Source organism: Papio anubis, chromosome 12, assembly GCF_008728515.1.
Source record: "Papio anubis isolate 15944 chromosome 12, Panubis1.0, whole genome shotgun sequence".
NCBI lineage: Eukaryota > Metazoa > Chordata > Mammalia > Primates > Cercopithecidae > Papio > Papio anubis.
The window spans coordinates 8712240-8735706 of NC_044987.1; the positions used below are offsets into that span (position 1 = coordinate 8712240).

Consider the following 23467-nt stretch of genomic DNA (forward strand, 5'->3'; position numbering starts at 1 on the left):
GCGTGATCTCGGCTCACCACAACCTCCACCTACTGGGTTCAAGTGATTCTCCTGCCTCACCCTCCCGAGTAGCTGGAATTACAGGCGCGCCACCATGCCCAGCTAATTTTTGTATTTTTAGTGGAGACAGAGTTTCACTCTTTTGGTCAGACTGGTCTCGAACTCCTGAGCTTGTGATCCACCCACCTTGGTCCCCCAAAGTCCTAGGATTACAGACATGAGCCACTGCACCCGACCAACACGTGTGAGTTCTAAACCCCTCTGAGCCACTTCCTAGCCAGGTGACCTCAGGCAGTAACTGTACTTCTCTGAGTCCCAGTCCTGAGGGCAGGTGCAGAGCTGGTGTAGGCGCAGAGCTGGTGTAGGGAGGGCTGCTCTCCACATCAAACTATAGTAGCTCCTTTACCAGCTTATATCCTAGGGGATCTGAGGGAGATTTCTTCTGAAAAGGTAATTCTGCTTCTTTAAGAAGTTGAGGCCAGCACACCTGTAATCCCAGTGCTTTGGGAGAGGATCATTTGAGGCCAAGAGTTCAAGACCAGCCTGGGCAACATAGTAACATTCCATCTCTCCATGCACGGCCAACATGGTGACCAGCCTGGCCAACATGGTAAAACCTTATCTCTACTAAAAATACAAAAATTAGCCAGGCGTGGTAGCTGGTGCCTGTAATCCCAGCTACTCCGGAGGCTGAGGCAGGAGAATCACTTGAATCCGGGAGGCAGAGGTCGCAGTGAGCCGAGATTGTGCCACTGCATTCCACCCTGAGTTGACAGAGTGACGCCTGAAACCAAAAAAAATTTCCATCTCTACAAAAAATATATTTATGTATGGTGGTGGTGTGCGCCTGAGTCCCAGCTACACAGGTGGCTGAGGCAGGATTGCTTGAGCCCCAGAGATTGAGGCTGTAGTGAGCTATGATCACACCACTGCACTTCAGCGTGGGAGACAGAGTAAGACCCTTTCTCTGAATGAATGAATGGTTGAAGACCATCAACCAAATTCATATCCCTCCTACCTCTCCCGCATTCACATAAGCCTTTTCATCTTTTCTGTCTTGTTTCATTGACAGTGGCCCCTTCCAGATCATTCCTGGGCCATGATGTGCCTCTTTCTTCCTGCACCCTCACTGGATGCCACCAGAGAGCTCCTCTTTCCCAATCCAGCTTTGGATTTGGAATCCAGTTCTGTCTCAGCCCCTTTTTAGACTTCCCCTTTCAACAAGTTCAAAGTCCTTTACAGTTTTTCCCGAGTGTCTTTTTCTCACACATATATATTTTTAGAGAATAAACAGATGGGAAGGGTCTGAAGATACAGACTTTGCCGTGTATGGTAGCAGTCCCTGAACCTTGCCTGGATGGCAAGGTGTGAGGAATGGCCCTATTCTTTATAGGTTGTAAGCCTCTTTCTCTAGGGCCAAGGCAGCTAACAAGAACTTTGAAGGCCTTACCCCTGACCCCCTCATGCCCCCCCAGTTAAGGCCGGGCCTACCTGGCCTGTTAAAAATATGGCTAGTCCTAGATCCTTGACCCAGCAATCCCATTATTGGGTATATAACCAAAAGATTATAAATCATTCTACTATAAAAACACATGCACACGTATGTTTATTGCAGCACTATTCACAATAGCAAAGACTTGGAATCAACCCAAATGCCCATCAATGATAGACTGGATAAAGAAAATGTGGCACATATACACCATGGAATACTATGCAGCCATAAAAAAGGATGAGTTCATGTCCTTTGCAGGGACATAGATGAATCTGGAAACCATCATCCTCAGCAAAGTAACACAGGAACAGAAAACCAAACACCGCATGTTCTCACTCATAAGTGGGGGTTGAACAATGAAAACACATGGACACAGGGAGGGGAACATCACACACCAGGGCCTGTCAGCATGGGGATGGGGGGAAAGGAGAGGGAGATCATTAGAACAAATACCTAATGTATGCGGAGCTTAAAGGTGCAGCAAACCACCATAGCACATGTATACCTATGTAACAAACCTGCATGTTCACACATGTATCCCAAAACAAAGTAAAATTAAAAAATAAAAAAATATATATATAACTGGTCCCTTGTCCAACAGATTCAGAAGCCAGGAAGGATATTGGGATGGGGAGGTGTTGCGGGAAGTCAGGGAGTCCGAATGGAGGGACTGGTTGAAGTCGCGGCAGAAGAACATAAATTGTGAAGATTTCATGGACACTTATCACTTCCCCAATCAATACCCTTGTGATTTCCTATGCCTGTCTTGTCTTTAATCTCTTAATCCGGTCGTCTGCTTCGTAAGCTCAGGACCCTGTGATGATTGTGTCAACTGCGCAAATTGTTTGTAGAGCGTGTGTGTTTGAACAATGTGAAATCTGGGCATCTTAAAAAAGAACAGGATAACAGCAATGTTCAGGGAACAAGAGAGGTAACTTTTGACCGCCGGTGAGCCGGACGGAACAGAGCTATATTTCTCCTCTTTCAAAAGCAAATAGGAGAAATATCGCTGAGTTCTTTTTCTCAGCAAGGAACCTCCCTGAGAAAGAATACGCCTGAAGGTAGGCTTATAGACGGCCCCTTTAAGGCGTGCCGCGTTTTACGGTGGAAGCCGAAGGGATGAAATAAGCCCTGGTCTCCTGTAGCGCTCCCAGGCTTATTAGGACAAGGAAAATTCCTGCCTAATCAATTTTGGTCAGACAGGTTGTCTGCTCTCAAACCCTGTTTTCCTGATAAGATGTTATCAACGACAATGCGTGCCCGAAACTTCATTAGCAATTTTAATTTCGCCCCATCCTGTGGTCCTGTGATCTCGCCCTGCCTCCATTTGCCTTGTGATATTTTATTACCTTGTGAAGTATGTGATCTGTGTGACCCACACCCTATTCGTGCACTCCCTCCCCTTTTGAAAATCGCTAACAAAAACTTGCTGGTTTTCCGGCTCGGGGAACATCACGGATCCTGCCGACATGTGATGTCTCCCCCGGACATCCAGCTTTAAATTTCTCTCTCTTGTGCTCTTTCCCTTTATTTCTCAACCCAGCCGAGACACTTAGGAAATAGAAAAGAACCCACGTTAAACATCGGGAGTTGGTTCCCAAACATCGGGAGTTGGTTCTCCCGGTAGGGAGGGACAGTGGTGCTCCTTTTAGCTGACATTCTTGGAGTCAGCCAACCAAATCTGGGCTGGCAGAGAGGTTTCAGCCAATGTATCAATTTGTCCGGATTGGGGGTAGCTGCCTGGGCACTCTGTTTAGAAGGACCCCAAGACTGTGGTGTTGTCATTGTTCAGAGAGTGTAATAACTGACTCATGGTGCCTGTCGTGGGCACGAGCTGGAGGCGTGGTAGAACCTGTGCTGTGTGTGCATCTCCCATTCCTGGACCAAATGAAAAGAGGGGAGAGTTACAATTCCTTATGCTGGTCATAATTTTTCCTTTGAACAAAAGAGTGAGAACAAATGATTTGACAACAGGCCAGGTGATTTGAATTTGGAAATCGTGCCCAAAAGTTGTTACATGTGTTCACTGCAGGTTTCTTTTGGGAATGGTCATTCTTCAAGCTGGTGGGGAATTCCAAAAGAAATTATACCTTAGTGGCTTTCAAACTATTCTTTTACAGGCTTACAATGGTAGGCTTTTCTTTCAAAGAAATCTTACACAATGCGTAAACAAATACAACAGATAGAGCTGAGCTGCTCTGGTTGAAATGAGACCTGGGCATCAGGGTACTCTACCAGTGCACCTTGGAGCCTGTTTGAAAGCTACTAGTCTATTCTGCTCTCTGCTTTTACGGGGGCTATTTTTATTTTATTTTGTCTTAATTTTTGTGACAGGGTCTGGTTCTGTCGCCCAGGCTGGAGTGCAGTGGTGCCATCATGGCTCACTGCAGCCTTGACCTCCTGGGCTCAAGTGATCCTCCCACCTCAGCCTCCCGAGCATCTGGGATTACAGGCAAGCGCCACCTCTTCTGGCTAATTTTTTGTATTTTTAATAGAGACAGGGTTCAGCCATGTGTCCCAGGTTAGTCTCCAACTCCTGGCTCAAGGGATTCACTTGCCTTGGCTTCCCAAAGTGCTGGAATTACAGGCATGAACCACCACACCTGGTCAAGGGGGGACTATTTCTAAATATTTTTTGTAGAAATGCAGGACTTGAGATCCAAGAAAATGTGACTGAAATTGCATAAAGATCTTAGCAGCAGTGTTACCTTTACATACCTACACACGCACCATTATTCTGAGCAGTATCCTCAAACTCTCTCATCCTCCCACTCCCAAGCCATGAATGACCCCTACTGGCTTATTTATTTATTTATTTATTCTATTTTAAGCTGTCTTCATCCAGGCGGCTCCCCCACCTTGCTGTGCACCCCTTGATAATCTTGTCACATTCCCCCTCCCTCTTCATGCGCACTGCTTAATGGGCATCCCATGCCCTGGTCATTCACCTGAGCTGCTCCTTGGTGCCACTGTGGCTCCTCCCACTTCCCCAGCAATTGGTCCCCTCCCCTTGTTCTGTAGGTCCAGAGTGTACCTCCGATTCTCTGCTAGTTGGCTGGGGAGGATGCAGTAGTAGCCCAGGGCTCTCTGCTACAGTTCCTGGACAGCTTCTGGCTGTATGCCCAAAGCCCACTCCAACCTTCCCCGTGTCCTTTTTCTGAGCTGTTCCGTGCCCTTTACACACACGCACTGTCTGGATGCACCATCGTCTGCTTCTCTTACCCCTCCCCAGTGCTTATGTCCACTCCACTCCCTGAGATCTCTTCTGTCCCAGCTTTCTCTTCTATTCCATCTAAGAACTTTGCGCATGCTAGTTTCTTCCCAGGAGTCTCCTTGGATTGTGAGAAAAGAAAGTTATTTTTCCCTATCCCTCAACCCATTCATCCTTGCTTAGCACAAAACCCACCAGCACATCATGCTGGGCATCCTGCCAGGCATAGTTTATTTTGTACTTGGGTGCTGAACTCTGGTGTCTTCCTGATTTATTTTGTGGTCTGTGTGTCTGTCTTCTGCATCCATCCGCATAAGCACGGCTGTTTGAGGCTGCAGCCCCATAGGCAGGCATTTAATAAAGCTGAGCATGACGAGAGAAATAAATGGCTGTGTTTTGCGGAGGGCAGGAGGGCTGGTGCACACCGGCCGGGGGATGGTTGGGATAAAGAGGTGACTTGTATTTCAGGCTCTTCCTCCTTGATGTGAACTTTGGGCCTATGTGAGGGGAACTTCCCAGCTTCCACGCGAGCCTCTGCATCCTGGGTTGGGGTGCCAGCTTTCCTGACAGCCCTGTACTAACCTCCCCACATACTGCCTCCCCAAGAAAGAGCAAGAGGCTGGCTGCGGTTCAGTGCCTGTCAACCAATTCAGTGGGAAGGAAACATTAAACACTCCAACACTGCTTATTGGAGCTGGGTAAACTCAGCACACCACAGTTTACTTTGCTGTCAGAAATCCCTTAGCTTACCACAGAGCAGAACCCCCAGAGGACCAGGACTCCCACCATCCCCCACCCCCGTTCCCCACCCGCCAGGAGAGAACTTACGTCTCCCTCTTCCCAGCTGAGACCCTTCTGCATCCCTTTCTGCACCTCTGCCCCGCCGCCCCCTCCAGCTCTCATGTCTTCGTATTTCCCCTGCCTTACTCCTCCTTTCCGCCCAGCTCAGCCCTGTCCTTCCTAAACCCTCCTCCAGACTTGGTGTCTTTCAGTAGCCAAATACATTTCAGAGTACGGAGATGGGAGCCAGCACAGATGAGGTCCAGGCATCTTTTAAGGGGTAGAGTGAGATCAGGAGTCACCCTCTTTCTTCCCTCCCCACCCAGACTCCACGCAGCCCTGGGTTGTGAATCATTGATTCAAAAGGGGCCATGAAGTTAGGCAAAGATGCAGAACTGGTATGGGGTTGGAGGAACATGCAGGTGGCATGAGGGCCATTTGGGTGACAGCGAGAGGAAGCAGCGCTGCTCACTCCTTCTCCTGGTAGGAACTTTGAGGGGTTCTGAATTAGGACTGCGTCTGTCGTATATTTGGGACCTAGCTTTGCATGAACTCGAACTCAAAAGTTCTTCAACATAACAACTACAACCTCCCTGGGGCCGCCCCGACCCCCACCTCTCCTAAGAAATTTGCAGTGTGGGCCAAGGTTTTCTCTTTGGCTCCGCTTGGAAGTGCAAACCTTGTGGGTTTGAGATGAAACATATGCTGTTCTGGAATGTGGCTATTAGCCAAGGGAATGCTCAGAGGCCCCTGCAAAATGTGTAGCCATCTGCCTGGGGTTGAGCTGGGGGGGGTTGTGACAGAGTATTCTGGGCTGGGAAGGAGCAGTGGAGGCTGAGGGCACCTTCCTTTCCTCTGCCCCTCTTGGGACCAGTGCCTCTCTCATCACTCAAGTGGATCTCAATGCGCTGTATTTCCTCCCCTGGGGAGACCCAAACCAGACTCACCCTCCGATGCCGTGGGCCGAGTGACTGGCTCCAAAGAGAACAGGTGCCGATTAGAATGGCATTTTGCATATTCTTTGAATGTTATTCATTTCTTGCCAAAAGACACAAACTATTTCCCTCACCCCTGCCCCCCTCCCCAGGAACCCACAGTGTTTGCCTCTCTTCCTCTCCAGCTCCGTTCCCCTCATTGTCCCTGTTTCTCTGGGGATTTTGCTGACCCTTCTTCTGGAGCTTCTCTTGGCCTCCCAGGCCCTGATCACCAACATGGAAACCCCCCAGTGGATGCATCTTCAGGCCCAGACTTCCCTCTTTGGCGTGGCCAAACAGCAAATGCTCAGACCCCGTCCTCCTGCTCTAAGAAGCTCAGAAATCAGTTGCCTGGGAAGGCCCTGCCTGGACTTTCTTGAATGGCTGCAGGTCTAGGCTGGAAAGCCCCTGAGGAGGACTTATCACAGGGACTGGGTGTGTTGTGGGAGAGAGGCACCTGGCAGAGGCCCTACCAAATTATGGGTTAAAGAGCTCCGTTTGAAAGCATTTCTGGGAAGTTGTCAAGAGGAGATGGGGGAGGCTTAGGGAAATCTTAGGGATTGAAAAGAACCCTGGAGATGATTTCATTCAACTCTGTTTATTAATAATAATAATAATAGTTTTAAAGTTCATTTTTAACTTCTGGAGAACCTAAGACCTAGAGGAAGAAGGCCAGTTCCCCAGGGTCATGGGGGTTAGCAGCCGAGCTGGATCACAAGCCAGGACTGCCGACTCCCAGTCCAGCGCTGTTTTCACAGGACACTGTCTCTGTAAGTGCTCTTAGGAGAATGTCACCATGTCTCCAGCACGCTGTGGAGGTGGCAGCTGCATCAGTGGACCTGCTGCTTCCCTGGCCTTTGAGATCCAAGGCCAGCCTCTCCCGAGACAGAGTCACTGAGGATGGCTATTACCTGTCCCTCGGGTGAATCCCAGAACCACATAGAGGGTGCATCAGGCCCACCTCGGGTGGAATACCAGCTTGGTTGCTTCCCACAGCAGTTGTTTCCCACTTTCAGCCCCTGCTGCCTTAGATGTGTTTCATACCATGTGCTCTGCTCCTTAGCCACGGCGAACTAGACCAGGAATAAGTACCCAAGACCAGCCAATGTGTTGGCAATAAACAGCCATCCAATTTTTCTCTCTTAGGAGTTTGAAATTAAAAAGCAGAGTCTAGCCTTTTGGTCGTAGGGAGCTCAAGTAAAATGTCATGATCAGTGAGAACTTGTTAGGGCCATGTTGTAAAACCATAGGCAAACCAAAGTCACGCACAGAGAAAAGCTGAACCAAGAGACCGCAGCCCAGGGGGAGAGAGAACGATGAGGCCGGTTACTTAGTTTAATTAAAGTCCCATATCCCTCATAGCTATCTCTATATCCACTTTCTATATGTGTTCCTGTGAACCGAGTTCTGCCCCTTGTGACTAAAAGCACTTTGACCAGATGTGATGAGGTTGGGAGCAACTTTGCATAAAGATCCCCCCAAAAAGCCCGAGCAATAAAAGGGTGGACAATGGCTACTGATGGCCCAGGCACATCCCCACTCTATCAAGGCAGAGCCAGGGCTTTGGAGTGGAGAATTAGGGACTGGGGATATCCAATGGGATGTATAAGGGAGGAGAACTCAGCCACTGGTGGCCGCTACCCCCCTTCGTCTTCCTTTAGGAAAATGCTCAAATGTTCTGGGGTAACCCTACCTTGAGAAGCCCTCTGCATCCTGTTTCACTACCTTGAGAATGTTGGAATGAATGAAACTCTTACTTTGTGGGGAAACCTCCAGTGTGTCCACTGCTATTGGCCAGGATTATCCTCCTCTTCCCTGGAAATAACACTGTGTGTGTCTGTGTGTTGGGGTATGGCAGAGGTCTGGGCTGCGGGGAACGGAGATGATGGAGGTATGGTCAGCTGATTGCCAGGATGTGAGTTTCAGAGGCTAAAGTCACTCCATCTAACTTGGCTCAAGGATCCCAGGGCTGTTGAAGGAGGTGACAGGCCCATGTGTGTGCCCACACTAGCTCCAAGCAGAGAGGAACCAGTTCTACCCCAAGACTCCTAGGCACCTCCCATCTGGAAGACAGAGCTCTATCTTGCTGCAAAGCTACATCTGCCCACCAGATGAGCAGTACCTGTAAAACCTTCCCACATCAAACCTTGTGGGGCTAATGCCTCTTCCAGAGCCTGCTGACAACAGGAAAACGATCCCAGCACTGCATTTCCCAAAGAACTCGGAGATTCTTGCCCTGGAGCCAGGCGTGGGGAGTTTGATGTTGTATTGTCCACAGACATTCCAGAAAGAAAGCCTTGGCCGGGCGCGGTGGCTCAAGCCTGTAATCCCAGCACTTTGGGAGGCCGAGGCGGGTGGATCACGAGGTCAGGAGATCGAGACCATCCTGGCTAACATGGTGAAACCCCGTCTCTACTAAAAATACAAAAAACTAGCCGGGCGTGGTGGCGGGCGCCTGTAGTCCCAGCTACTCGGAGGCTGAGGCGGGAGAATGGCGTGAACCCGGGAGGTGGAGCTTGCAGTGAGCCGAGATCGCGCCACTGCACTCCAGCCTGGGCGACAGAGCGAGACTCCGTCTCAAAAAAAAAAAAAAAAAAAAAAAAGAAAGCCTTGCAGTGGGAGAAGGCCTGGATGAACAAGGGGAGGGACCAGGGAACAAAAGCAGATTCTCAAAGAGGTCAATATATATTGGCTAATTGCTTAATATTGGTAATAGTATTAATAACAAAAATCCCTACCATTTACTGAGGCCTTTAGCATGCCAGGCCTCTTACAGACGTCGCTCCAGGTCATTCTCACGGCCTTGCAGAATATATATTACTTTCCCCGTTTTACAGAAGAAGAAACTGCAGCTCCCAGAGGGTGTGTTTTCAAAGACCACAGAGCTGCCACCAAGCCTGCCGCTTCCCGTCTGAGTGAAACCGAGCAATCTCCCGGATAACAGGAGGCGGATAGGTGGAAACATTTCTAACACAGGGCTGAAGGACAGCAAGTAAGCTCCAAACCTCAGTCCCAGCCCCTCTTGGAACTGAGTTAAAGAGAAAAGAAGAGCTAAGAGCGCAGCATTCCTGAAAGCAACATGAGTGTCTGTTTTAATAAACACGCCAAAGCTTGGCTCTCCGAAAAGCGTGCCACGCCTTTGAAAGCGGGCCCCTGGGAAAGCTGTGTTCTGTCAGAGCTGCTGTAGCTCAAAACGTGTTCAGAGCTCTTCTTGGGCAATGGCCTTCAGGGCTCCCAGCACATTGCTTTGAAAATCTTCAGTGTGCCAAATCTTCCTCTTCATCCTCTGGGGCAGGTTTCATTTGGGGGCAAGTGCCAGGAGTCACTTCAGAGTTGAGTAGGCCAACTGGGGCGTCTAATCTGGGGTCCAAATGAGGTGCGATCCTAAGGCAGAAGAGTGCCTTGTGTGGTAGAAAACACAATGGAGCCCTTGGGGACAGGTTAAGAGATGAGCCCAGGAGCCCCAGAGCGAAAGAATGGCCTGCACCCTTGCAGGGGGTGCAGGGGAGGCCTTGAGCGAGATCTGAGGGCTCTTCATAGGGAGAGACACGATCAACCCCAATCAGGGCATAAGTGAAAACACACGGTCCCATAAAGTGTCCTGGGAAAGATGCCACGTTAATAAAAGGGAAAAATGCAGAGGAATGTGTGAGGAGGGAGCCGTTAAGAAATTGCAAGTGCCTGTAAACTCTGCCCTGCAGCCCCCATCCCCGCCCCCAATCATGGTTCCAACTTGTTTTTCATTAGGACTCAAGGAACAAAACCTTAAAGAAACTAGCCCGTTTGTGGAGATAGCAGAGGACGGAGCTGGCCACCTGACTGGTGTCTCTGTGTCCCCTGCCTGGTGGCTGCCCTTCCTCAAGTCTCTGGTGTGACCGGCCTTGAGTTACATTCCTCATTACAGAGTACGTCTTACTAGAACTGCCGTGTGGCAGGCCAGGATGCTGGGTGCAAAAGAAGAGGGTTACAGTGGATCCCGGTGCAGCAAGGACCCTTGTTTCTACTCTGGGGCATTTCTGAAACACTGTTTAAGTAATAGGAGTCATTTTCTCCTTCATATCCCCAAATGGGCCTGGGGAACCAGCTAATACGGTGGCAGCTGGCCAAAGCCTTATCACATTTCCAGGCTCCAAGCAAACAGGAAATGGGATTCAACTGTAGCCAGAGCGTTAGTTCTCAGGTGGGACTTCTAATGGTCAATAATCAGAAAGCAAGCATCAGTAACAGTTCAGAGAGAGGGAGGAGACTTGGTCTGTACAGCAGAGGAGCTCCCAGTTTCTGGAGTAGGTTAGAGAGACACTAACGTAAGAAAAAAAAAAAAAAAGAGAGAGAGAGAGAGAGAGAAAGAAAGAATATACAAAGATCACTACACTGGCAAAAATTGTCAGGTAAGCATGGGGTATTTAGAAATCTGGGGAAAGGCCGGGTGTGATGGCTCACGCCTGTTATCCCAGCACTTTGGGAGGCCGAGGCGGGTGGATCATTTGAGGCCAGGAGTTTGAGACCAGCTTGGCCAACATAACGAAACCCTGTCTCTACTAAAAATGCAAAAATTAGCCGGCATGGTGGCACACACCTGTAGTCCCAACTACTCGATTTGGGAGGCTGAGGCATGAGAATAGCTTGAACCCAGGAGGTGGAGGTTGCAATAAGCAGAGATCACATCATTGCCCTCCAGTCTGGATGACAAAGCAAGACTCTGTCTCCAAAGAAAAAAAAAAAAAAGAAATCTGGAAGAAAAACAAATGAGAATGCATAGCCTAGCTAGAGTCTCATGGTATCAGTTTCAGCAGTTTTAGGGAGATGATAAGTGGTCTTATAGCAGAGATGTGATGCCGGAAAAGAACTGGAGTGGCTGTGGAAATGAGAAGGACATAGGAGTGTGGTGACAGCACTTGCCATGCTTCGTAACTGGGGGGGACAGCTGAGCGGGGGAGACAGGCAGGAGGATGTGTCTTGCTGAAGTGGGGCGTTCACACTGGTACAAGTAATACCAGTAGTTTGTACAAGTGGTTTGGCTGCAGAGAGGACAGTTGTTCTTAGATTTTCGTCCTGAAAGAAGTGGCTTAGGAGGCTGCAGAGTTACCTTCCCAAAGATTGAGAACTGAGCTACACTCCTGTCCCTGTACCTGGCTGACATGTCTGGGAGCAGTGTCCAATGGGCACTTGGTCCCTGGGGCCCCTTCCAGCTGAGGAGGTTTGACTCCTTGCTCTGAGATGATGGCAAAGCTCTTTCATCTTTCCTGCCCCCAACCACAACTGCTGGGGGCTCGGGTCAGATGCAAAGCCGGGCTGACTGTCTTTGCTCAGGAATCTGCTGAGACTCAAGGAACAGGAAGCAGCTGAGATGCCTCCAGTTAATACTGCAACCCGAATACCCTCTGCAAGAAGGCTCAGCCGAGAGACCTCACAGAATCGGCATTGTTCAGCCAGATAGCCAGGAGCAGCTGCGCGGCCCCCTGGGTCTCCCTAGCACTGGGGATTGTGAATAACCTTCAGCCTGGGCTCACAGACATCCTGAGGAGATCAGGGAAGTGCCAGCCTGTCTGGTACCGGGTTGGGCAATAATCATTGGTCAAAGAGGATCAAGGACAGAGGCCTTTGGGAGCTTATAATCCTACCCAAAAGAGGTCACAACATGTTGCGGAAGGACAGATAAAAGAAGCCAGGAATGAAGGGACCTGTTCAGGCAGAGGTCGGGGACGGGGTCTTCCTATTATCTTTGGAGCAGTTAGCTAAGTGCTCGCCCTTCTCAGCCCAAGCTCCGGATGGCATTCATAGTGCAAGAGTGAATTTCCCATTGACTTGGAAATTGTTCCTCCCCAAGAGGAAGCCCAACCAGGAATTACATCAAAGAATCGTAGTTCTAGAGCTAGAAGTGACTCTAGTGACCACGCAATTTGTCACCTTCACATTGCAAAAGTAAGGTAGAAAAGTGAGGTAACTGACTCAAAGCCACACCCCTCTTTAGTGGCGGAGCCAGAACTTAAAACCTGGATCTCCAGACTTGAAGGCCAGTGGTCAATCCATTGCTGAGCTGCATAAAGCTACCTGACCCAGCCCTCCAGAGGTTGGCATGGGGGAAGACTAAGGAGGAAGGAGCAGGAATTGGACAATATAATGGGTACATGTAAGTACAAAGTGATCAACTTACAAATGAAACGCAAAGTTAGAAGAAAATGAGCCTTACAGATTTGGGAGCATGAGTAGTAGTGGAAAGAAGACTGGACTCTGTATGAGTCAACAGACCTTGGTTTAGGTTCCCCTTCTACCACTTGCTCACTGCATAACTGGGAAAATTCTTACTATCTCTGAGCCACAGTTTATTCCTCTGTTAAATGGGGCTAAAAATATTGTAGGATTCTTATGAGAAATAGCATGTGTACAAGTACTTTGCATACAAGAATGTGTTAGGTAAACTGTTGTGGTAATTACTGGGATGATCTGGGGATAGGTTTCTGAGTTTGGAGGCTGGAATACATTACAGCTGGGATACTCCTAGTTCTCTGAGTTTCCCAGTGGAAGAGGGAAATCTGAAAACTAACACGAGTTTCTACTTCATCTTAGCCAACTTCAGATTCAACAATGGAAGCTGAATTCAGCAGGGCAAGATCTAAGCCTGAGTGCAAGCTCAGCCACACAATGGGGAGCCTTACCATGAGGGGTGCCAGGCTCCAGTTTCTGCCCTGAGAATCCTGGCCTTCCCTGGGAGGGTGCCTCTTGCAGAAGAAATGAAGCCTGATACCTCTCAACCTGAACAGGATCCCTTGGAGCTGTCAGGAGTGGGAGGCATGGAGTCAGGAGAAGAGGACAGGAAAGGGGGCTGCCAGCGTGAGGCCCGCGTTCTTTAGCCAAAGCCACTTGAATGTGAAGGGACAGTGGGACCCACAGCATCCTCTCTCACAGGCCTGGTGGCACTGCCCTTGACTTTTGATACCAGGCTTGGGTGGAAAGGTGTGTCTCAGGCATTAAACTAGAGGGTGCAGTCTGGGATACCTGGAAGGGGAAGAGTTTGGAGAAGGTCTGTTGTGATCCAGCTCAACGCAGCAGCTTGTCCTAGGTAAGAGCCCTGCTGTGCAGGCTGAGGTCATTGCTGGCACGAGCTCCCCACTCACTGCAGACGCCTGCAGGTCTGTTTTAATATCTGCAGCAACCACATTCCTGAGCAGGGTGGGTAAGAGCCTTTCTGGACAAGACTGCTTTCCATCAAAAATTATTCCAATTCACCAGGGTCAGATATTTTAGAGAGAGCTGGATTTTTTTTTTTTTTTTTTTTGAAGAGGAGGAAAATAAAAATTCAGAGAGAATGACTAAATGTAGGAACCAAGAGGAGAGCAAGGTCCTGAGGACAGGGGAAGGGAGGAAGGACCCAGGGTTGTGAGGGACAGAAGACAAAAGATACAGGCAGTGGGTGCTGGGAAAGAGCTCTCTCTTTGGATCTAGCCCGTCTAGGCCTTTCTTAGGTCCTGATGAGTTTACCTGTTACCATCAGCATTCATTCATTCATACACTCAACTGACATTTGACTTCCACTCCATATGCCAAGTGCTGGGCTAGGAAGACAGAGAGGTTGTATTAGCTATCTATTTCTGTGTCACAAATCCATAATATATCACGGTTTAAAACAACACACTTTTATTATCTCACAGTTTCTGTGGGCCAGGAGTCAGGGCACAACTGAGCCAGGTCCTTTGCTTTAGAATCTCTCACAAGGCTGTAACCAAAGTTTTGGCCAGGGTTGGCATTTCGTCTGAAGGCTCACCTGGGGAAGGATCCACATCCAAGTTCACGTGTTCGTTGGCAGAATTCCGTCCCTCAAGGGTTGTTGGACTGAGGGCCTCGGTTCCTAGCTTGCTGCTGGCCAGAGGATGCTCTCAAATCCTTGCCACATAAGTCTTGCCAGCATGGCAGCTTGCTTTGTGGAGATATGCAAGCTGAGAAGGCTGGAGAGAGGGTCAGCCAGCAGGACGGAAGTCACAATCTTTTGTAACCTTAGGAAGGAAGTGACATCTCACTGCCTTTGCCATATTCTGTGGATTAGAAGCAAGTCCCAGGTTCCACCCACACTCCAGCGGAGGGCTTTACACAAGGGTGTGGAGGCTGCGAGACAGAGACGATCAGGAACCATGTTAGAAGCTACCTGCCCCCAAGTCAAAGTTGTTTTTGGCCTTTGGGTAACTCAGAGAGAGCAATAATGACAATTATAATAGTAGTAGTAGTACAACAGTAATAATAATGGCAAAAGCAATGCATTGAATACTTACAGTGTGCAGGGACTGTACTAGCTTGTCATATATACATATTTGCTTATCTAAATAGAGGGATATGTGTGTGTACACACACACACACACACACACACATACACCTATATATATATATTTGCTTTTAGTTCCTTTTTTTTTTTTTTTGAGACGGAGTCTCGCTCTGTCGCCCAGGCTGGAGTGCAGTGGTTCAAGTGATTCTCCTGCCTCAGCCTCCTGAGTAGCTGGGATTACAGGCACCCGCCATCATGCCCGGCTAATTTTTTGTATTTTTAGTAGAGACGGGCTTTCACCATATTGGTCAGGCTGGTCTTGAATGTCTGACCTCAAGCGATCTGCCCAGCTCGGCTTCTCGAAGTGCTGGGATAACAGGTGTGAGTCGCCGCGCCTAGCCTGCTTTTAATTCCTAAGTAGGTATCATTATTATCCTCTTTTTAGGCGAGGGAACAGGGTATCAGAGAGAGCACAACAGTAGGAGATCTAGGAGTTTTTAACTCCAGTTTGTCAGACTTCAAAGGCTTTGCTCTTCCTCTCTTCGTGTGCGTGCCTCCCAGATGGATGGCAGTCTCACCTGGAAAGTGCTGTAATGGTCACTCTGTGCGGGGGTTGGCGTCTCAGAGGCAGTGACATGGAGGGAGCCCCCTGTAATAACAGCAACAGGACCCGATGGGGAGTTCAGGGAAAGGAAAGGGAAGTGACACAATTCTTCGCTCTTGAGGAGCCCTTGAGGCTCAAGTGGGGACCAGACCCAAGGAGGAGCCTCAGGGCACTTGCTGGGAGCAGCGGCAAGTGCAAGCGAACAGCTGTTGGAGAGCTCCTAGGAGAATGGAAACTGGTGGCTGTTTAGATTAGTTTTCTAATTGGCCGAGTGTTAGCAAAGCCTCTTGTGTATACAGTGGAAATAGTTAATCTTGTCTATTTGTATATCCACTCATGTTCTGTCACTCCCTGATCTTCTCAGCTGTTTGCCTCTTACTGTGGGTTTTAAGCCGAGAGAGGGTTTAAGTCTATGGGACTCTTTCTATGCAGCTCCTAGAACCCGTGGGCAGCAGGAGGAGAGCCACACAGTGGAAGAAGGTTCAAGTGCTTCCCCCACTCCATGCTGCCCTTGTCGCCACCAGCCTACCTGGCCATACAGCCCCACTTGTCCCCAGGTGGCCTCCCTTCCTGCAGTGCTCATCTCCCCAGCACACCACTCCAGCCACTAGAACCCATACATTTGCACAAAGCAACCTTCCATATGTCACCTCGCAGCTTCATGGCAAACCTGGAAGTCAGGCTTTATGATTCCAAGTGAGAAACCAAGAGAGGTTAAGCGACTTGCCCAGTGTCACTCACACAGCTGGTGCGTGGCTGAGCCAAGGTCAAACCTGGGTCTCGCACTCCTTCATTCTCTCGCAAGGGCTTCTGGTCCGGCCCACCCACCCCACACACCATGTTCACACGTTCATCATGCAATATCCTTGCTCAGGAAGCCGGCAAGCTTTCTCTGCTGACTGTGCCGCCGCAGCCACAGGTTTGTGCCTCCCTTCCAGGGCCCTTGAGTTTTTGCTTCCCTTTCCCTGCCATGAATCCATCTCCCCTCTACCGTGGGTTCCATGCCAAGAAGGCCAGGTTCCCAGACTCCCTGAGACATCCCAGGTTTCTGGGTTCCCTCTCTGATTAGACTGTTGCTAGCTTTATTTTTATTTATTTTTTGTTTTGTTTTGTTTTTGAGACGGAGTCTTGCTTTGTCATCCAGGCTGGAGTGCAGCGGTGCAATCTCTGCTCACTGCAGCCTCCGCCTCCCAGGTTCAGGGGATTCTCCTGCCCCAACCTCTCGAGTAGCTGGGATTACAGGTGCACACCACCATGCCAGGCTAATTTTTGTATTTTTAGTAAAGACAGGGTTTTGCCATGTTGGCCAGGCTGGTCTTGAACTCCTGACCTCAGGTGATCCACCTGCCTCAGCCTCCCAAAGTGCTGGGATTATAGGCGTGAGCCACCGCGCCCGTCCTGTTGATAGCTTTAGATTGGGGACCAAGATATAAACATTTCCTATCACATGCCAAGCCCGGGCACATGGAAAACATGTGTGGCTTATTGATAATGAAGAGAGGGAAAGATGAAGATAAGGTTAGGGGGACTTTGAGGGATACAAAAGTCTTCTTTCAGATGCAGAGTCCTCCCCTCTGACCAAGGGACCTCCTGCCTAAGACATTATTCCCTTGCCTCCCCACATCTCTATCTTCAGACTCCAGGTGTCTGTTAACAATTTTCTTCCCTTCCTGACCTGAGTGTGGTCAAAACGCCCCTTTGTAGATGTTCCAGTCTCAGCCAGTCAGACATACACTTAAACATACACATTTTTGGAGAGGTGGTGATTGGGACAGGTATGGTCATAAGTTACAAATGGGACATAACGGCAAGAAAAATGTCCACTGTTCAATAGCAGTCAACACACAAGACTGATGCTACAAGATTTGTTTTTGGGGAATACCATTCAGAGAATTTTAAAGAAATGACTACACAAATGGGATATAAAGGAAGTTAGAGAGGTATTGGCCTCCCCGATCTCTTACAGATCTTATAAATAGTCATAACACTATTGATTACACACTTTCTGCGCGCCACTGCAGTAAATGCTCCATAAAAATTATCCTGTATTTAGTCTTCAAAACAGTTATATCAGGTAGCATAGTATTATCCCTATTGGAAACTGTGCTTCATAGAGATTAAGTAGATTGTTTAAGACTACACGTATAGTGTAAAAGTCAGGATTAGAACCCAGACTGCCTGACCCTAGAACCCTTGTCCTTAATCTCTGATACCAAATGGACAGCCTCTGTGTTTCCCTGTTTCTTTGCTGATAGAGATTCATTAAAAATGCCTTTTGCTCCTCTCTGGCTGGGACTTGCGGTAAGAGGGAGAGAGAAGAGAGAAGCCCCACATCGGGGGGATGGGGTCTCAGTTCCTTCTTACCTAGCACAGTCCTCTGCCTTAAAACTTCGCAAAAGTGGGCAGCTGGTAGAGTTGCATTTTTCAAATGTTCCAGGCTATGTCTTCTTATCTCAAGGAGGCTTGATTTACTTTCTTCTGTCTTATCCCAGTCCAGGGCCCCTGTGATGGATTTCACCTTGGACATTTGCCTTTGGAACGGTTGCTCCTTGCCAAGAGCACTCCCCCAGAGACAGATTGAGAAGGAGACAGCTCCATGGCTCCCGTTCTGGGACTGGCCTTTCGCCTCCTGCCTCCCACAGCTCAGGTGGAGAGAGGAGGGCCCTGCCCTTACCAACTGGAAAGCATCAGGTAGGACTGCTGCTTAGCAAGAATAGAACTGGATTTCTGCAGATTTGGCCTGGCCTGCTCTCACTTGAGATGTGTCAGGGGAACAGGAGAAGAGACAACAATAATATAGTGGTATCAACGTAGGGTTAATATTTTCCTCTTCGTTATGACTATTCGTATGTCTTTTCAAATTTAATCTTCACAGTAACTAACTGAAGCAGCTTTTGTGTTCCCTTCTCACAGATCAGGAAACTGAGGGTCAGTGGGGCTAGGATGACACAGATGTGGAGGAAGGGCTGGGTTTCCAGCCTGTCTTCTGACATTAAATCTGTATGTCTTTTATGATGCATCAAGGAGGAATGCATCTCCCCATGGCTTCCCCTCACTTTTCTTTCTTCAAAAGAGATAGAGTGTGGCTCAGGTTAGGGCAGCTCATCCTTTTCCAGTGGTGGATGCCAAGGGAGAGAGTTTAGCCTGAAGGAAGGGGTGTCATGCTGAGCAAAGATCGGGGTCTACACCAGGCAGACTTGAAGTGGGAAGTCATACTTACAAAGGAGAGGATGGCCAGCCAGTCCCGTTTGCTGTGCTTGGAAGAGAATAGCAGTGAAACACTCTCTCCACAAAGCATTGTGATATGGTTTGACTGTGTCCCCACCCAAATCTCATCTTGAATTGTAGCTCCTATAATTCCCACGTATCATGGGCGGATCCTGGTGGGAGGTAACTGAATCATGGGGACATATCTTTCCTGTGTTGTTCTCACGATAGTGAATAAATCTCATAAGATCTGACGGTTTTATAAAGGGGAGTTCCCCTACACAAGCTCTCTTGACTGCCGCCGTGTAAGATGTGACTTTGCTTGTCATTTGCCTTCCTCCATGATTGCGAGGCCTCCCCAGCCATGTGGAACTGTGAGTCAATTAAACCACTTTCTTTTATAAATTACCCACTGTCAGGTATGTCTTTATTAGCAGTGTGAGAACAGACCAATACACATTGAAATCTTCAGCGATCATCATGCTCTGGGTAACACACAGTCACATAAGACCAGAATTCAAGAGAAAGGAAAGAAAGTAGCATTTTTGAGGTCTCTTGTGCACTAGGCATGGAACTAGGGAGTTCACATATTTTGTTTGAATTTCATAACAGCCTTGTAAGGTGGGCTTCACTATCCTTATTTCAGAAGAAGCTGAGGCCCAGAAAGATTAGATAATTTGCCTGTGGTCTCATTGCTAGTAAATTGTGGAGCTATAATTCAAATCCCGGTTATCTGTCCCGCATCTGTTAGTAAACTAGAAGCTGGTCTTTCACAGAACCCAGAACAGTGCCTTACAGACTGTAGCTTAACTTGGTAACTTGTACTTCCTAACCCATTCTGCACACATCCTGAAGATGTAGTGGGGCAATAGGTAGAGTCAGCAGGAGGAGTTCAGGTTGTTGGTCAGAAAGGACTCCAGAGTTCCCCTCTGGCTTCATGTCAATCTTTTTTTTTTTTTTGAGACAGAGTCTTGCTTTGTCACCCAGGTTATAGTGCAATGGTACAATCTCTGCTCACTGCAACCTCTGCCTCCCGAGTTAAGCGATTCTCCTGCCTCAGCCTCCCGAGTAGCTGGGATTACAGGTATGCATCCCCAGGCCCGGCTAATTTTTGTATTATTAGTAGAGACGGAGTTTCACCATGTTGGCCAGGCTGGTCTTGAACTCCTGACCTCAGGTGATCTGCCCACCTCGGCCTCCCAAAGTGCTGGGATTACAGACGTGAGCCACTGCTCCTGGCCGTCAGTCTTTAAAGACAGGCACTGTGCCTTTTTCACCTTTGAGTTCCTGGTGGCTGACAAATAGCAGGGGCTCAAGAAAGGTAAGCTACTGATTTTAACTGAGGAGACCTTAAGGTTAAGATACGAGAACTTCAAAATCATAGAAGCTATAGTTGCAGATTGGCCAAAAGGATATAAATTCACTGGACGCAACCCAGTGAAAAATAATGAGGAAAGGGGAACTGGGCGATTGGATGGAAGGCCTGGAAGTAGCTGCTACAGAATGTGCATCTGCGGGGATTCAGGAGACCCGGGTTCCAGTCCCAGCTCTGCCTCTCACCAGCTGGGGGGATCTTGGGCAAGTTGCCTCTTCTCTGTAAGCCTCAGTTCATTTATTTGTAAAGTGAAGGATGAGGGCTGTGTTCTAAGATCCTTTTGATTCCAACATTCTGGGAGTTTTGAATCATTACCTGCCTAAACACCCTCCCAGATTCCTGGGGAAAAGATAAAGAAGGTTGTTTCTTTTTTAAAAGCTTATTTTTTTAAAGAAATTGACAAGTAAAAATTGTGCCTATTTATGGCATATAACATCATGTTTTGATATATGTATACAGGTCAGCATGGCTAATTCAAACTATTGAACATATGTATTATTTCACATCCTTATTTAATGGTGGTAAGAACATATAAAATCTACTCTCTGAGCAATTTTAAAATATAAGATATGTTGTTATGAACTGTAGTTGCCCTGATGTACAATAGGTCTCCTGAACATATTCCTCCTGTCTAACTGAAGTTTTGTGTTCTTTGATCAATATCTCCTCAATCCCCCAACCCAACAGCCTCTGGGATCCACCATTTCACTCTGTTTCTGTGAGTTGGACTTTCTTACACTCCACATATAAGTGAGATCATGCAGTCTTTATCTCTCTATGCCTGCTTGTTTCACTTAACGTAATGCCCTCCAGGTTCAACTGAGAAGGTTGTCTCTAGAAACAGAAAAGAGTTTCACTTCCAACCAGGGTGATAGGAGCAGTCCTACCTGAGAGTCAGAGATGGACTTGATGGCATGAGTTATATCTTTTCAAGTCTGGGGTGTTGCTGGTTTGAAAGTGGACATGGTACCCCATTTCTACACCTCAGACTCTCTGGACAATGCAGCTCGGCCTTCAGAGCCACCAGAGAGGCTGCAGTGTGCGAAGACAGCTCATCCTCAGGGAGGAAGGGGAGCAGAGAAACCACCACCCTATGGGTTGTTCTCGGATCCCCCGTGTGCTGGCCGTCTCCCACCCAGGCTCAGTTTGCACTGCTAATCTGTTATGTCTTTCTTGGTAATTTAGCACTTTCAGACAGTTATGGTTAGATTCTGTTTATTTTTCTAAACCTCACAAAAACTCCATAATACAGCAAGGGAGAGTGGGAGGGGGAGTTTTTCTAGAAATATAAACTCAAGATTCAAATGCTCTTCCCCATCTGCAGGACAGCTGTTGTGGAGCTCGGTCCATCCCGAGCACTCCAGCGTTCCATTTCAAGGATCTCTTCCTGGCTCTCCTCCCATCATTCCTTTGAGAGAATATGGCCTTGAGATCAAGGCACGGAGAGCTGCCAGCTACTGCCACCTGACACAAAGCCTCATCACCCTTGCCTATCTCTCTGCCCTCTCCGTCCTCGGCATGGGGTCACGTTGTGGGTCATTCTTTCCTTTCACCAAGGTATGAGCAGAGGAAGAGAGGGCTGGAAAAAGAGACCTCTCCCTTTGCTGACTGATGAGGAAGAAGTATGGGGTCCGAGTGGGCCCACCCCTTGCCTAATTTTTGCCCAATTATTTGGCCCCTGGGGTCCCTGGTAGACTTCTTATCTTCTTATGCACAAGATTACCATGTGTCTAATTGCTCAGCTCCAGTTAGAGTGGTGGAGGGAAACTGATATCAATGAATGAATGAATGAATCGATGGATGGTTTAATGACAGCTTGGAGAGCCAACTGGAGTTTGAGCAAGAAACAGGAAGAGAAGGCCAACATCTTTTAGCTCACCAAATACTTTCATGCCCTTTGGGAAGAAGAAAAATGGATATGGGAGAGGCAGAGCATGGAAGAGCTTAAATTGAGCATAAAGGACATAAAACTAGATAAGTAAGATCAGAAATAAAAGATGAGTCATCATCGAATCCAAACCTTTACATTTTCAGCAGAGGGTGCCGAAACCTCAGGGGGATAGTGACTTCTTTAAAATCACAGAACCAGAGTGAAGACTGGGCTCTTTTGACTCTTTTTTTTCTGTCCCTGACAAAATGTTGCTCTTTTCTTCTCTATACTTTCATATTTTCAAACTCATTTATTCCAGAAAAATACCTGCCTTCTAACCTGGGGTTCCTCTTTTTTGACCTAAAGAAGTTATCCAAACTTACCTTGAGCTTACTGTCCTTGAGTGCATTTTGGCCTTTGTTTTGTGGCCTCCAGCCTGCTCTCACTTAGAAAGGATGAGTGATGGTAGCAGAAGCCAGCCAAGCAGGGCCAGTTTCTCCCTGGGCTGGCCCCATGAAAGGTTTGGCTTGGGTTCTTACCAGGGTCCACAAGTCTTGTCTCCTAGAAGTTTGGTCCAGTGGTCTGTAGTCCTGGGAATTTATCCCATCTCAAAAAAAGGTTTTCAGACCTTGCCTGATGATCCAGGGACTGGAACTGATCACACATTTTACCCCTTTATAGCAACTTGGGTGTCCCAAACAGGACCCATGACTTCCAAGTCCCAGGCTAGGATTTTCTAACCAAGTATGCAGTCAGAGGAAAATGTAATCCACATGTATCTGACTCACTGATCTCTAAATCATCCTAGAGTTTGATTCTGGGAATGGTTTGATGTGTACTCTGTTTTTTTTCAACTTTTGGATTGGTGCACTGGCCAAGACACAATAAATAGCAACCCTGAGAGAGAGAAGGAAGCTTCAAGTAGAAGCACGACCTGCAGGCTCTTCCCCTAGTCCCAGCTGGAGACAGGCGCCCAGCAGGAGCAGAGAGTAGGCCAGAAGCCCAGAAAGAAGCCTTAGGTTAACCTCACCCTCAGCCTCCTCTTCTGCTTATACTTCTGGGACACAGAGCCTGACTGGGGAAAAATCACTCAGCCCAGAAGATAGTAACACCACAGATTTACAGCATCTGATCTTTGTTGTACCCTCCAGGGTACACACTAATCCCAGCTTGTGATTCCTACTGTCATTCCAGGCCTTTTCCACTCTTTGGGAGATCTCAAGCACTCTTTTTCAACAATTTCTCATTTTGAAAAGAAAAAGGAGTCCCTCAGGAAAGAATTTCCTCCATTGCCTGTGATGCTCTGCAAACCTCCACGCCTCAGCCTCCTTTTCCATGAGGGCTCCCTCTCAGGGCTGGTTCCTAAGATCCCTCCCCAGTAATCCTCCCGCATGAGAACCTCAGAGTCTCAGAGTCTGTTTCTGCTGATGTGAGCTAAGAATGTTTCAGGAAGAGCGTCATGTCATTGGGATCCCATTTTTTCCTGTGTCCTCTGGGACCTTGCTCTAAGATCCTCTCTTTTGTCCTGAGTTTTTTCTGAATCTTTAAGCTCCACCTCTCCTTAGCATAGAAACTCATTCAAGTATTTCCTATACTAAAAAACCGAGTTAAACCTTCCTTCCACCTGAAGTCTCTAGGACCCCTCATGTCTTCTCTTTTAGTCAAGCCTCTCACAAGTGTCCTCTGTGTTCTCTCCCTTC

General features: G+C 48.1%; 1 protein-coding gene across 1 annotated transcript in view; it reads left to right on the forward strand.

The window, feature by feature from the left end:
• The window catches only part of CDON (cell adhesion associated, oncogene regulated), a 242908-nt gene that overhangs the window by 56124 nt on the left and 163317 nt on the right, over positions 1–23467 (forward strand). The window lies entirely within an intron of this gene.